A 13,378-nucleotide genomic window follows, 5' to 3' on the forward strand; every position below is an offset into this window, starting at 1 on the left:
TAGTATCTGCAGAAAAGAAGGCAGAAACTTCTCCAGGACAGAGAAAAGCTTTTTGGACCTTCCAAATCAATTTCAAAATACTTTTGAGTTAAAAAATGTTAAGAAAGTCACCTATTTTAAAAGGCAAGTGAAAGATTTTAAAATATCCCCATTGTTTTAAAAATGTACTGTTAGCTCAACTGTGTTTTTTTAAAGTGAGCACTTTAGTTTAAATTTGGGGTTCTTCAGTAAATTTTAGGTACAATTTTCTTCTTAGCTTTCAGAGTGATGATTTCCTAGAATAAAGAAAATCTCTCTTTGTGAGTCCAGGAATAGGGACTACTTTTATTTATAACCATGGGCAGGACCAATGCAGGATCTTTTGGAAAACCACATTATTAGAATACTTTTCTTTGCATTTTTCTCTAATTAACAAATAATATTCTTTCTATGGGATAAAATTGTGATAAACTTTGAAATGCACCTGCCCCCCATAAAGAGAGACTAAGTGTTCTGGCTAACATACTTTTCTAGATTATATCTGCTTTTTTTTCCTGTGGTCATGTACGGATGTGAGAGTTGGACTGTGAAGAAGACTGAGCACCAAAGAATTGATGCTTTTAAACTGTGGTGTTGGAGAAGACTCTTGAGAGTCCCTTGGACTGCAAGGAGATCCAACCAGTCCATTCTGAAGGAGATCCACCCTGGGATTTCTTTGGAAGGGATGATGCTAAAGCTGAAGTTCCAGTACTTTAGCCACCTCATGCGAAGAGTTGACTCATTGGAAAAGACTCTGATGCTGGGAGGGATTGGGGGCAGGAGAAGAAGGAGACGACAGAGGATGAGATGGCTGGATGGCATCACGGACTTGATGGAAGTGAGTCTGAGTGAACTCCGGGAGATGGTGATGGACAGGGAGGCCTGGTGTGCTGCGATTCATGGGGTCGCAGAGTCGGACACGACTGAGTGACTGAGCTGAACTGAACTGAGCAGTTGCTTTACAATGTTGTATTCATTTCAGGTGTACACCAAAGTGATTCAATTATATATAAATATATATGTATTCTTTTTCAAATTATTTTCCATTATAGATTATAACAAGATATTAGATATAGTTCCCTGTGCTATACAGGAGGTTCTTGTTGTTTATCTGTTTTATATATAGAATTTGTATCTGTTAGCCCAAAACTCTTAATCTATCCTCCCCTACTTTTCCTTTGGTAACCATAACTCATATGTCTGTGAGTCTGTTTCTGTTTTGTGAATAAGTTCATTTGTATCTTTTTTTATATTCCACATATAAGCAATATTATATTATATTTGTCTTTTTCTGACTTATTTCACTTAGTATGATAATCTCTAGGTCCATCCATGTTGCTGCCAATGGCATCATTTTATTCTTTTTTATGACTAATATTCCATTGCATATATATATATATATACACATATACACACCACATCTTCTTTATCCATTCATCTGTTGATGGACATTTAGGTTGCTTCCATCTCTTGACTGTTGTAAATACTGCAGCTATGAACACTGGGGTGCATGTATCTTTTTGAATTAGAGTTTTCATCTTTTTTGGATACATGCCCAGAAGTAGGATTACTGCTTCATATGGTAAGTATATTTTTAGTTTTTTAATGAACCTCCATACTGTTTTCTATAGTAGCTGCACCAATTTACATTCCCACCAGTAGTGTAGGAGGGTTCCCTTTTCTCCACATCCTCTCCAGCATTTATTGTAGACATTTTAATGATGGCCATTCTAACTGCTGTGAGATAATACCTCATTGCAGTTTGATTTGCATTCTCTAATAATTACTGATGCTGAGCATCTTTTCATGTGCTGTTAGCCATCTGTATATTTTCTTTGGAGAAATGTCTACTTAGGTCTTCTGTCCATACCTGCATTTTATTATCACTGAACTATTTCACAACTCCATAAGCTGTAGAAAATTAACGACAATGCAAATAAGTTATTCTCCACAGAAATGCAAGTCAGTTGTGTCTGACAGTGCAGTTGAACAATTCTTATCATATTGACCTGTTTTGCAACTTTTTGTAAATATATTTATTTACCAATGTATGTGTGGTTTTTTAAATTTTTCTTTGAAGCAGTAGTAAGGTCTTACTGTCCCCTTATTAATTTTACTGAGTTAAGTAAAATTGTTGACACATATTTATTTTATATCTGTGTGAATCATGACTTTACTCTTTAAAAGAATATCCTTTAATATTGCCATTTCTTATCCTCCACGTTACCTAAAGTTCTTCCATGTAGACTACTTAAGAATATACTTCTAAAAGTTGAATTTCAACATGCTATATGTAGTTAAATGGGTTTTGAATGTCTCATATCTTTACAAGATTAATTCTACTAGCCTTGTTTTTTTCCATTTCATCAGGCATTTCAACTCTCCTGTGGAGGCTGTAATAAATATTTCAGCCATAAAAGTGCAAATAGCATTAAACTAAACACTGTGATGCCTAGGAGGCTTATGAAGATTACATTTAGATAAAATCAAACTATTACCAATTTAGGTGATTTTTTTTCTACCCTTACTTCATTATATAGAACTATCTCTTATTGCTTTTTTGTTTTCAATGAGTTTTATGTATTATTTCTGACTATGGGCTTTTAAAAATGATATCTGTCCAACAGACTTACTTATTTGGATAAATCCTACAAATGAATACTTAGGTTACATGCATAATCTGGTTTCAGATTTGCATGTATACAATGGAAATAAAGCAAGGCACTCTGATCTTAAGACATTTATTTTGGTGTATCTATGGAATTACCTCAAAATGTCAAGTTAGCTCCTTTTCTACAGTTATACAATTTCTTCAAGGTGCAGAGCAGGATTGAAGATTGACAAATACCATTAGATTCTTGCTGCAGTTCTTGTTTATAGGCAGACTTTGACTTTACTAAAAGACTATATATGAAACTATCTTAGTGTACAGATTCGACTTTTGAAATCTGTTTCAAGCCAGATTGCTACCTGGTTACTGTGTTGAGTTACTGGAACAGTTGCTACATAGCCATGTGATCCACTTCATCTCTGTTCTTCATTTGATCTCAAGTTAAGTCTTGTTTTCATAAGTTCACTTTGCACTTATCTTTTTATATTTAAGCTTTTCCAGACTCGCAAGGCAAGTCAGTGGCAAAACAGGGAACAAAACTCCCAAGAGAATCCAAAAATATTAGAGGCTTCCATCTTAGAACAGTGATGTCATCAGGAAGATTTTTTTTTCCTTCCCACAAACACCTAAAATAACTTCTTAGGATAAACTTTCTTGAGGGGTAAAAAGGATAATTTCAAATTTTTATCTACTTAATTTGAATAATTTTAGAAAGAAAGAGCAAAAGTGGGGTTAACAATATATAACTTCTATGCTGTTAAAACTATTAACTCAATAACTATCAGACAAGATCCTGAGAAATTAAGTGAAGGGAAGTACTAGGAGAACTCATTTTGTAAGCAACTTATCTGTCAAGCAGCATTTGACACCAGAATGAAGGAAGGTCTTGTGGGGTTTTGTTCAGTGTCTTTTAGGATTTAGATGGGTTTTTATAATTAGTAGAAGACCAGGTAAATTCTATTAGAAATGCTGTGGGGGATTATTAAGTACTTTTCACTTGCTCAATGTGTTCACATAGCTTTTGGTTATTTTAAAGAAAATTCCTTGTCACAGACTATTTTGCATTCTCTTACAATTTTAATTCATTCTACTTCACATTTCTCACTGTTTTTCCTCTTTTCTTGACAGTTCTGTTTAACTGTCACTCAGTATTCTATACAGTGCAGAGGGTGTTACAAAAGTTGACTTGTTTAAGATAAATGAGCCCCTGATTGTCGTACAAGAAGCCAATTGCTAGGGCATGTTTTCTTCCATAGTCTTTTTTTGTTAAATTAATTCATTCAGATGCTTCTTTTCACATTGGAAAATTGCTTGTTTCTAGGTGAACCATGTAAAACATAGTCTTCATTACTGAATATGTTCATGTGAATGATCAAGGTGGAAATACTGATATATTAAAACTTATGCTTATTTGATAACTCTATCAGAATGTCATTACCAAATCTGTGATCATTTGTACACATCCAGAAACAACAACTGCAGCTACTGAAAGAACTGGTTTTCTTCAATACCCGTCCATCCAAAGCTATTGCTTTTTAAAACAGTCCCAGCTAATGACTGGGACTTGAAAAGAAATATATTCATTTTATAAAGTTCCTTTATAACCAGCCATAGGTTGGTCTGTTTTTTAGCTTTTGATTTTTTCTTACTGCGATTATATTCACATAACATAAAATGTATCATTTTAACTATTTTAAAGTATACAATCCAGTAGTTTCTAGTATATGCAAAAAAAATTATGCAATCATTGCCATTATCTCATTCCAAGGCATTCCCATTACTCCAAAAAGAAAATCTGTGTCCATTAAGCAGTTACTGCCCATTCCTCCCTAAGCTCCAACTCCTAGCAACCACCAACCTACTTTGTCTTTACGGATTTGTCTTTCCTGGACATTTCATATAAAAGGATTAATACAGGGCCTTTTGTGTCTGGCTTCTCTCATTCAGCATAATGTTTTCAAGGTTCATTCTTGTTGTAGCATGTATCAGTACTGCATTCCTTTTTATGGTTGGATAATACTCTGTTGTATGGATATACCACATTTTGTTTGTTCATTCATCAGGTGATAAACACTGGGTTGTTTCCACCTTTTGGCAAGAATAATGCAACTATGAATATTCAGGTACAAGGTTTTGTGTGGACATTTGTTCTCCATTCACTTGGGCAGATACTAAAGAGTAGAACTGCTGGGTCATAAAATAATTCTATGCTAAACTATTTGAGGACCTTCCAGACAGCAGCAGCACCATTTTACACTCCTACCAGCAGTGTGTGAGGGTTCCAATTTCTCTTCATCCTCATCAAAACTTGGTATTATGTCTTTTCATTATAGTCATTCTAATAGATGTGAAGAAGTATTTCATTGTAGTTTTGATTTGCATTTTCCTAATGACTAAGAATTTCAAACATCTTTTCATGGACTTATTAGGCATTTTCATATCTTCTTTGGAAAAATATCTGTTTAAACCTTTGCCCATTTTTAAATTGGGTTCTTTTCTTAGCATTATGTGGATAAATGTGACATAAAGAGAATAAACTTTGGAATTAGATACATGGGGTTTCCAATCCCTGCTCTCAGTAACTTTGGATAAATTCCTTAATAACAACCCACAGTGTCCTACCTATAAATAGTACTGGCTCCACGCATTTGAGAATTAAAAGAGAAAATGTGTGTAGATGTGTGACACAATCAATCAAGAGCAGTCATTATTATTGATAATTTTTAACATTATTTGAAATGAATCCCTTATTTTTAAAATGCTATTGATTAATTCATTCATATATTAACTGGTGATATTTTGAACCCACTATGTATTTGATATTTTGATTATTCCATCATCTGCCATTAAAGAATCAGAGAGTTTAGCAGATAGGAAAAGCTGAATATGTAAGCAAATGATACAGTGAAGTAAATATTTTAATTGTGAGAGGTACAGGGAACTCTTGGAATTCTGAGGAATGATTGGGACTTTGTGTCTAGGCCACTAATAACCTATTTGTTTGAAAAAATAGGTTGTAATTCTTTGCTTCACATGTTAGTGAAGTTAAGTGCCAAAACAGAACCCCACAGAGTGAAATTCCCTTTTTATTACCTATGAGAACTGGCAAATGAGGATTAGAGGCTAAATATACTACAATTATGATCTTTAGCCCTTATTCAGAATAATGGAAATACTAGGATCCCATGTTTTCTTTAATCTTAATGCCTACTCAGGCCTTATCTGGGAAACAATGAAACCAATGCCCTTCAGGAATTCTGAGAGCTGACTGAGCCAGCTAAGTTACATGCCTGGCACTTATGCCCTTAGAGATGCAAAAATAGAAGGCCAAGGACACTTGGTCAGTGTTTACTTTTACAAATTTAATAATTGTATATATAAAATATTTACTAGTGGAAAAATAATGATTTTTCCATTTCCACATATATTGTAGTTTTTGAAACTACAATATATTGTAGTTTTTGAAGCCGTAATTTTCTCTGCTTTTTCTATCTAGAGAGCTAGAGCAAAGAGTTTAAAAGATACCAAAATTTCATCTTATTAAGAATTAACTAATACTATACTGTTTCTATACCTCCACACATGTACTATTTTATTCTATTAAATATTTACATAGCTAAGATATAATATGACTGTAGTTCCAGTTATAGTATTAAGGTTTTGAATGCCAAGACTAAGACACTTTGCTTTTCTCACTATTTGCAATGACTCTGAAGTTTCTCCACCTTGCGGAATAATTATTATACATTTATCATATATTAGATATATTCTATGAATACATATATACACATGCATACACACATGTGTATATTTTACCTTTGTGTGTTTGGTCACTAAAATTCACCTCATAAGAGGGAACAGGATTTAAATTACAACTTATCTTCTACTGAATGTAATTGTTTTAAGACAAATTGAAGTACATTTCCAGCTCTTACAAAATTGGCAAGACACAAGTGAAATACCACAGAGATACGAGACCTGGGGCTGTGAACCAGAAGTCTGATATCTGTAACTTCAGCTTCTTTCCATGTAGCTTTGCCCTCCACTCACTCTGTTATATTAAAAATTGAACAGGGAGACTAGGCTTTCCAGATACACAGATCTAATCTAGGCTTCCAACTATCTATGAGATGGACCTTCTAAATGCTACAGCACTGAAAAGGAATTAGTCTTAAGAAAATTTGCAAAGTGATATGTCAAACTCATTTTTGTACCTTTACAATACTCAAAGTATGACCAAAATATACATGTGATTCACTTTCTTCAAAGCATATTCATGAAAAGTTGAATGTACAAAATATAGTATTTGGAGAATCAACCTTATTTTCCTGCTGGCTTTTATTTTCAGAGATGTCAGCTCTCACACTAACATCTTAGCTTTCCAGTATTTTTATCCTTTAACCTCTGTGTTAAGCAGTCCAAAGCCCATAAACAAATACTTAAATGTTCTGGGGAACCTTTGAAAGGAACTTCACAGGGAATTGCTTTCCTGAGTGCAAAAAATATTTTGTAACACCTCTAGTTCTTAAGTCTTCTGGTTTCCTAATCATCAAATAAAAAAATTAATCTTAGGCAACGTCTGCCATTAAAAGAGAGTATGTCTTACTGTTTAGAGGGAAAATAAGGCTAGATTCGTCTCCAGTCTTATGGTCAAAACACCAACAATTTCCAACCATGAACATATTTCCCTGACTTGTCCTGCTACTAGGAAACACAAGGTAGTAATGAAGTATAAAGAACGTTCTGTACACCTGTTATTATATCTGTAGTTACTCATTGCCAAGGGACTACTGGCAAAGCTATACCATACTAACATAGGAGCACTGAAATAAAAACACTAAGATTTTGAAATGAGTTGAGAATAGTCTCACACTAACTGTGTCAAGTTGGCAGTTTCTATTTTGTTAATATTAGGAACAACATTGTGTCCCCATTGGTGATAGGATTACCCATTCCTCCATGTGACACAGCAAATGCGTGAGGTTGCTGCTGCCTTTCAATAGCTGTAAAAATGGTCTAGGGCTGGAGATGGAGGTAAAGAATGATAGGTCCAGAAATCCCTCTTTCTAGTAAAACCAAGGATACTCATCAAAGATGATTCACACACTCCAAAAGACAGGTACTTCTAAATTATTTTCTTTGTAGATTTTCCAGATTTGTTTTTACTCTTTCTTCCCTTTGGACCATTTCACTAATGAATAGAAGAGAAGAGAGAACCAATGATAATTTTAGATTCAACATTAAAATGCAGATGACTTGGATAGATTACCTATTCCTATGAAAATAGTCTCTTTAGTAGAAATTACTATCACTGTGACTATAAGCAGGTAAATTAATCTCTCTGTACCTCAGTTTCCCTTATTTGTGAAACAGTATTGAAAATGCTCATCTTCCAGGATTGTAGTAAGGATCAAGGGGGAAAAAAGCATGGGAACAGGCTTTATAAAATGTAAAAATGAAGAGCTTTTGGTGGTGGAAATAGTGTTTGCTCTCTTGTGTCATTCTCAGTTTGTTTATTTATTTATTTATTATTTATGTATTTTTTGGCCGTGCCACACTGACCTGCATCTTCTGCAGTAAAAGCACGGAGTCCTAACCACTAGACCCCCAGAGAATTCCCTTTGCTCGGTTTAGACTCCATGATCCGTGATGATTATTAATTACTTGAGTCTACCTCCACCTCTCTTGCCCTCATGTCTTCTATGCCCTTTTTTACTCTGTTCTTGACATATTATCAACCCTGTATTAATTAAATTTTTACAGTACAACAACAACAAAAAGGGATGGACGATGAATTTAACCTGAGCTCTACTCTTCATTAACTTTTGGGAAGTCAGTTAGTGTTCCCAAGCCTCCGTTTCTCACCTAAGAAAGAAAGGGATGATGACACTTCACCCACTTGTTGTGAAGATTAAGTTCAATAGCACCTGTACACGACAGCACAAAACCTGGCACACGGTAAGTGGGAACTATTATTAGCAGGATTTATAATCCATGATGATTATTTTTTTCTCTGCTGAGAACTCAGACCTGACACTAATTTACAAATGTTCATTTCCAAATATACGTGTATGTTTGCTATAAAAATATTTTAAAATTTTGATTTAATATTCTCATTTAATAACCTTATTGTTTTTAAACCCTATGTTCTTTTCCTTAATATCTTGAAAAGCCAAGAGCTTTCAGATTAATACATATTCACAGTACAGCAAATAATTTTTAAAAAGAATATAAAACTATGGCCTTAAATCTGTCCTGAATTTATAAAACATGACATATAAGAAGTACAAATATAAATATGTGAATAAAAGTAGTCAGATTCAGAGGAGAACAATGTTTGTGATGACATTATATGAATGATTCTGCTACCTGACTGACACAGCTAGTAGCTAAGTAATATCTTCCTCAAACCTCACTCTACGGTTCCACAAGTTTTGATGTTTACCTTCAGATTTAGAACACATTAGTCAAAACTCTTATAAAAAAGAGTTTCTGGTTACAAAAGAAAAATCCACCTTAACCTTAGTGTAACTCAAGGCATTTAAACAATTCTCCACGGCATTCTAAGACCTCTGTGTTATCCAATGAATGGTATTTTAGTAAAACAATGAAACAGTCCATGTTCCTTCTTATTACCGTCCATCATCCCACAGCTGTAAAATCGCCAACTGCTGGGAAAAAGGGAACTAAATCAGTCCTCCCCAGCTGCATAGAGAAAAAGCTTAAGATCTCCCTGCCACATCATTTCTGGGATCCCAGCAGGCTGGAATCAAAGTACCATTTTCCGTGACATAACACCCCTAGCTAGCCTTATAAACATGTCAAAAAGCACCTACTCTATGATTTATTCTTGTTGTTATTGAGAAAGAAGTGTCTGTGAGAGAAGTGGTAGAAAAGACAATACAAGATAACAATAGTGATGTAAATAGTGGCTACCGAATGTCACAGACTGGCTACCCTGTTTTTAAGCCTCACAATAACTGTGAAAAGTAGACACTGATCTCATTTCCTTAGGGAAAATTTTCTTGCTGCAGTGGCAGCAGACTCGCTGTTTTTCATAGAACATGATTTCTATAATATGATCTATTGATAAAACCCCTCAGCTATGAGAGGACAAACATTAACGTCAGAACTAGGGCTTCTCATGAAGCCTCTAATATGGGCTATTTCCTGTGCCAGATCCACAAAGGAACCCCCCAACACCATAGAGTGCTTCCTTTAAAGCTTCCACAATATTACAGTGGAGGGATGGGCAGGTTTTGAGGGGCTCTGACTTTCTTACACATGTAAATTCTTAGAGAAAAACTGTAAATATAAGGCGGAGAAGGTAATGGCAACCCACTCCAGTACTCTTGCCTGGAAAATCCCATGGATGGAGGAGCCTGGTAGGCTGCAGTCCATGGGGTCGCTAAGAGTTGGACACAACTGAGCGACTTCTCTTTCACTTTTCACTTTCATGCATTGGAGAAGGAAATGGCAACCCATTCCAGTAGTCTTGCCTGGAGAATCCCAGAGATGGTAGAGCCTGGTGGGCTGCCGTCTATGGGGTTGCACAGAGTCGGACACAACTGAAGCGACTTAGCAGCAGCAGCAGTAAATATAAGGATGCGGAAGAATTTAGTTTAGAGCCACAAAGCCACCAATGTTTCTGCCCCATTTCACCATATGTTCTTTTTTGAGAAACACTGCTGAGTGTTAGCACTGCAGTTGAAAGAAATGATTCACTTACCACCATCCACCCTCCTATACCCTCCTTGTGAATCTCACAAGCTCAGAGGCTGAAGACAAGAAGGTTTTCTCTGTTCTCTCTCATCAGGGAACTCACTGAGTGACCTGGTGGCTGTCATGAGAGAGGCAGCCCAGTTGCCTGTGTCCCCTGCCACAGAGATGTGGCTGACTTTGTCATGTAGATGGAGAATTCCTTGGTTGGCCACTCCACCTACTTAGGTGGGTGTTAGACCTGTGAAATGAAACTTGCCAGTTTGGTCAGGGATGTGCTGCCCATTGTGTGAGAAGCCCTCTTTCTTGAGGCTGGAGGCAAGTTGAATCTGAGCGCTAATGACACAGTTGGCCATGCCTTTCATTTCTTGCAACCATTGTTTTTTGCAAATCTGGGCTGGTCTCAGGGATTAAGGCAATCAGGACTCCACTGAGAATACTAGGATGGATCAAGATCTTCAAGTGCAATTCCACCCTTTTGGCTCCATTAGCATCTTTGTAGAACCATAGTGAAGGCTCCCACATGCTCACATGTAAGCATAGGACTTACATAGGCATAGAACTGGCAGAGATAAACACGAATGCCCTCTTTAATGAAGTGCTGCACAATCCAGACATCCTTGTTACCATCACCACTGGCAAAGCCCTTGATCATTCTGGCTGAAGATTATATAGAATGGTTGTATTTTAAGACTTCTGCCATCAGCACACCAGGTCAGAAAGGGGCACTGGGGTGGCTCTGCCTTGCTGCTGGTACCGATAACATCTTACTTCAAATCTGGATATTGAGGCCTGCAGTGGCACTGGGGCAGCAGTGGCTGAGGCTGAAGCACTGGGAATTGATGATGTCATACCAGCTAGTGTATAAAGATGCTTGCTTTTATTGAGGGGCCACAGCTAGGCCTGGCTGTCCTTGCCCTCAGAAGCACAGAGGGATCCCTCTGGAGAGATAGTCACAGTGGTCAGGTAGTCTGGGGGGCTGATATGATTGGTCTTCAGTTTGCAGTTTACCAGGCTTCATATCTTGACCAGCTTGTCCCAGGCACAGGAGACAGTGATGGGATTGCTGCTATTGAGTGAGAAGCATATGCAAGACACCCCTCTCAGTGGCTCTCAGTGGCTCTCAGTGGCTCTCACCCTAGACAGTGTGTTTTCAAATACCCAGAATATATAATAAAAACTTCCGGGATTTTCTCTTCAGCCTTAGAAAGTGTCGCTAGAATTGACATAGGATTGGCAGAGATAATCTGCCAACTTAAAAGTTTATATTCAGAAGATTTACTTTAAAAAAAAAAAAAGAAAGAAGCTATTGCTTTTAAATGCATACCCATGAATGCTTTATAAGGCTCTTGAGAACTCTGGTAATTTAGTTTGGTTGATCAGAGTCATTCAGGTTGTCTCATAGGTCATGAGACAAATCAAATGTGGCCTATTCTGTGCCACTCATGTTTTGGGGGCCTCTAAGCTTGTATCCGTCCTCAGGACTCTACTCTAAAATTATCCTGTAAGATTCAGGTTACAAGAGACAGTTGAAGAAACAAGAGGCCAGTGTTGTAGTCTGTTTGGGCTGCTAGAAGAAAGTACTATAGACTGGGTGGATTATAAAGGACAGAGATTTATTTCTCAGAGTTTCGAAGGCTGAACGTCTGAGATCTGGGTGTCAGCCTGGTCAGGTACTGGTGAAAGCCTTCTTCCACGTTGCAGACTGCTCGCTGTGTCCTCACAGGACAGAAGGAGAGCTAGCAAGCTGTCTGGCTGCTTCTTTTCAGGGCACTAGTCCCATTCATGAGGGCTCCACTCTCATGACCTAATCACTTCCCAAAGACTCCATCTCCATGTACCATCACACTGGAACTAGGGGCTCAACAGAAAAATTTGGGGGTGGGGACACAAACATTCAATACATTGCAGCCTGCAGACTCTCCTTTCACTAATGCACCTAAATATAATGGCAGAAAGTTACTCACATCTTACCTCATACAGACTTGTTTTCAGTCTGGTTGACATGTCTCTAGAATATCTAGGTTACTTTCTATCTGACTAATATCTGAACCCAATTAACTTAGGTATAAAAAATTATTTCATCATTTATTTGAAACAATATTGATTCAAAAACCCATTAATGAATAGAAACTAGTACATGTTTGTTGAATGAATATTGCACCTTCTTCCACTTGGGAGCCCCAGCTTCACTTCGAAGTAATAGCATTATTTCTACTCTTGTTACTTCCTGGCTGCTGTCCTAATCATTTCAGTTACCCCAATGCTACTCTGCACCCTGCCAACTCAGCCCAGCTAACAAGATTATCAGGCTGGCTAACTGGTTCACGGTCCCTGGTGGCCCTATCCTATATCAGGGCATGTCAACACTTTAGGTAACAAAGTCAGGATATTCTGAAGCCTTTTAAGTTTATTTTTGATTTGGTTTGATTAGAAGTATCAGAAGAAAATATAAAGTTAAAGAATCAGAACGCTCTCCTATTTCCCTATTCTCCATTCATGCCTCCACATGAATCCCAACATGGTACTTGCTGTCTGAGACACTCTGTGTCTTTTTCAGAAGATGAGGTGAGGACAAATGGTGACAGTAATTTACATCCTCTCCCTATTCCTATGTTGCTATCTTCAACCAAATACCTGCTGAACACCTTCTTCTGGCTCAGGTAACACACTAGATCCTGAGGATACAAAGATCACACAGTGCCTGTCCTCCTGGGAGATGCAAACAAGTAAAAGTTCACAGGAAAGTGCAATGAGAAGTGTGAGCCTAGAGGAAAGAGCATTTAAGTCTGCCTTAGGGTGAGCGGCCACTCTTAAGAGAGGAAAATTATTATTCATTTTAGTGGCTGGCAAGCAGAAGATACCAGGAACTAAACTAAGGTTCTTGGAGAAGGCAGTGGCACCCCACTCCAGTACTCTTGCCTGGAAAATCCCATGGGTGGAGGAGCCTGGTGGGCTGTAGTCCATGGGGTCACTGAGAGTCGGATACAACTGAGTGACTTCCCTTTCACTTTTTACTCTCACGCATTG

General features: G+C 37.2%; 1 protein-coding gene across 1 annotated transcript in view; it reads right to left on the reverse strand.

Moving 5' to 3' along the window:
- NTN4 (netrin 4) overlaps nucleotides 1-13,378 on the reverse strand; it is a 129,569-nt gene that overhangs the window by 68,703 nt on the left and 47,488 nt on the right. The gene's annotated exons all lie outside the window — the stretch shown is intronic.

Source organism: Budorcas taxicolor, chromosome 5 (genome assembly GCF_023091745.1).
Source record: "Budorcas taxicolor isolate Tak-1 chromosome 5, Takin1.1, whole genome shotgun sequence".
Taxonomy (NCBI): domain Eukaryota; kingdom Metazoa; phylum Chordata; class Mammalia; order Artiodactyla; family Bovidae; genus Budorcas; species Budorcas taxicolor.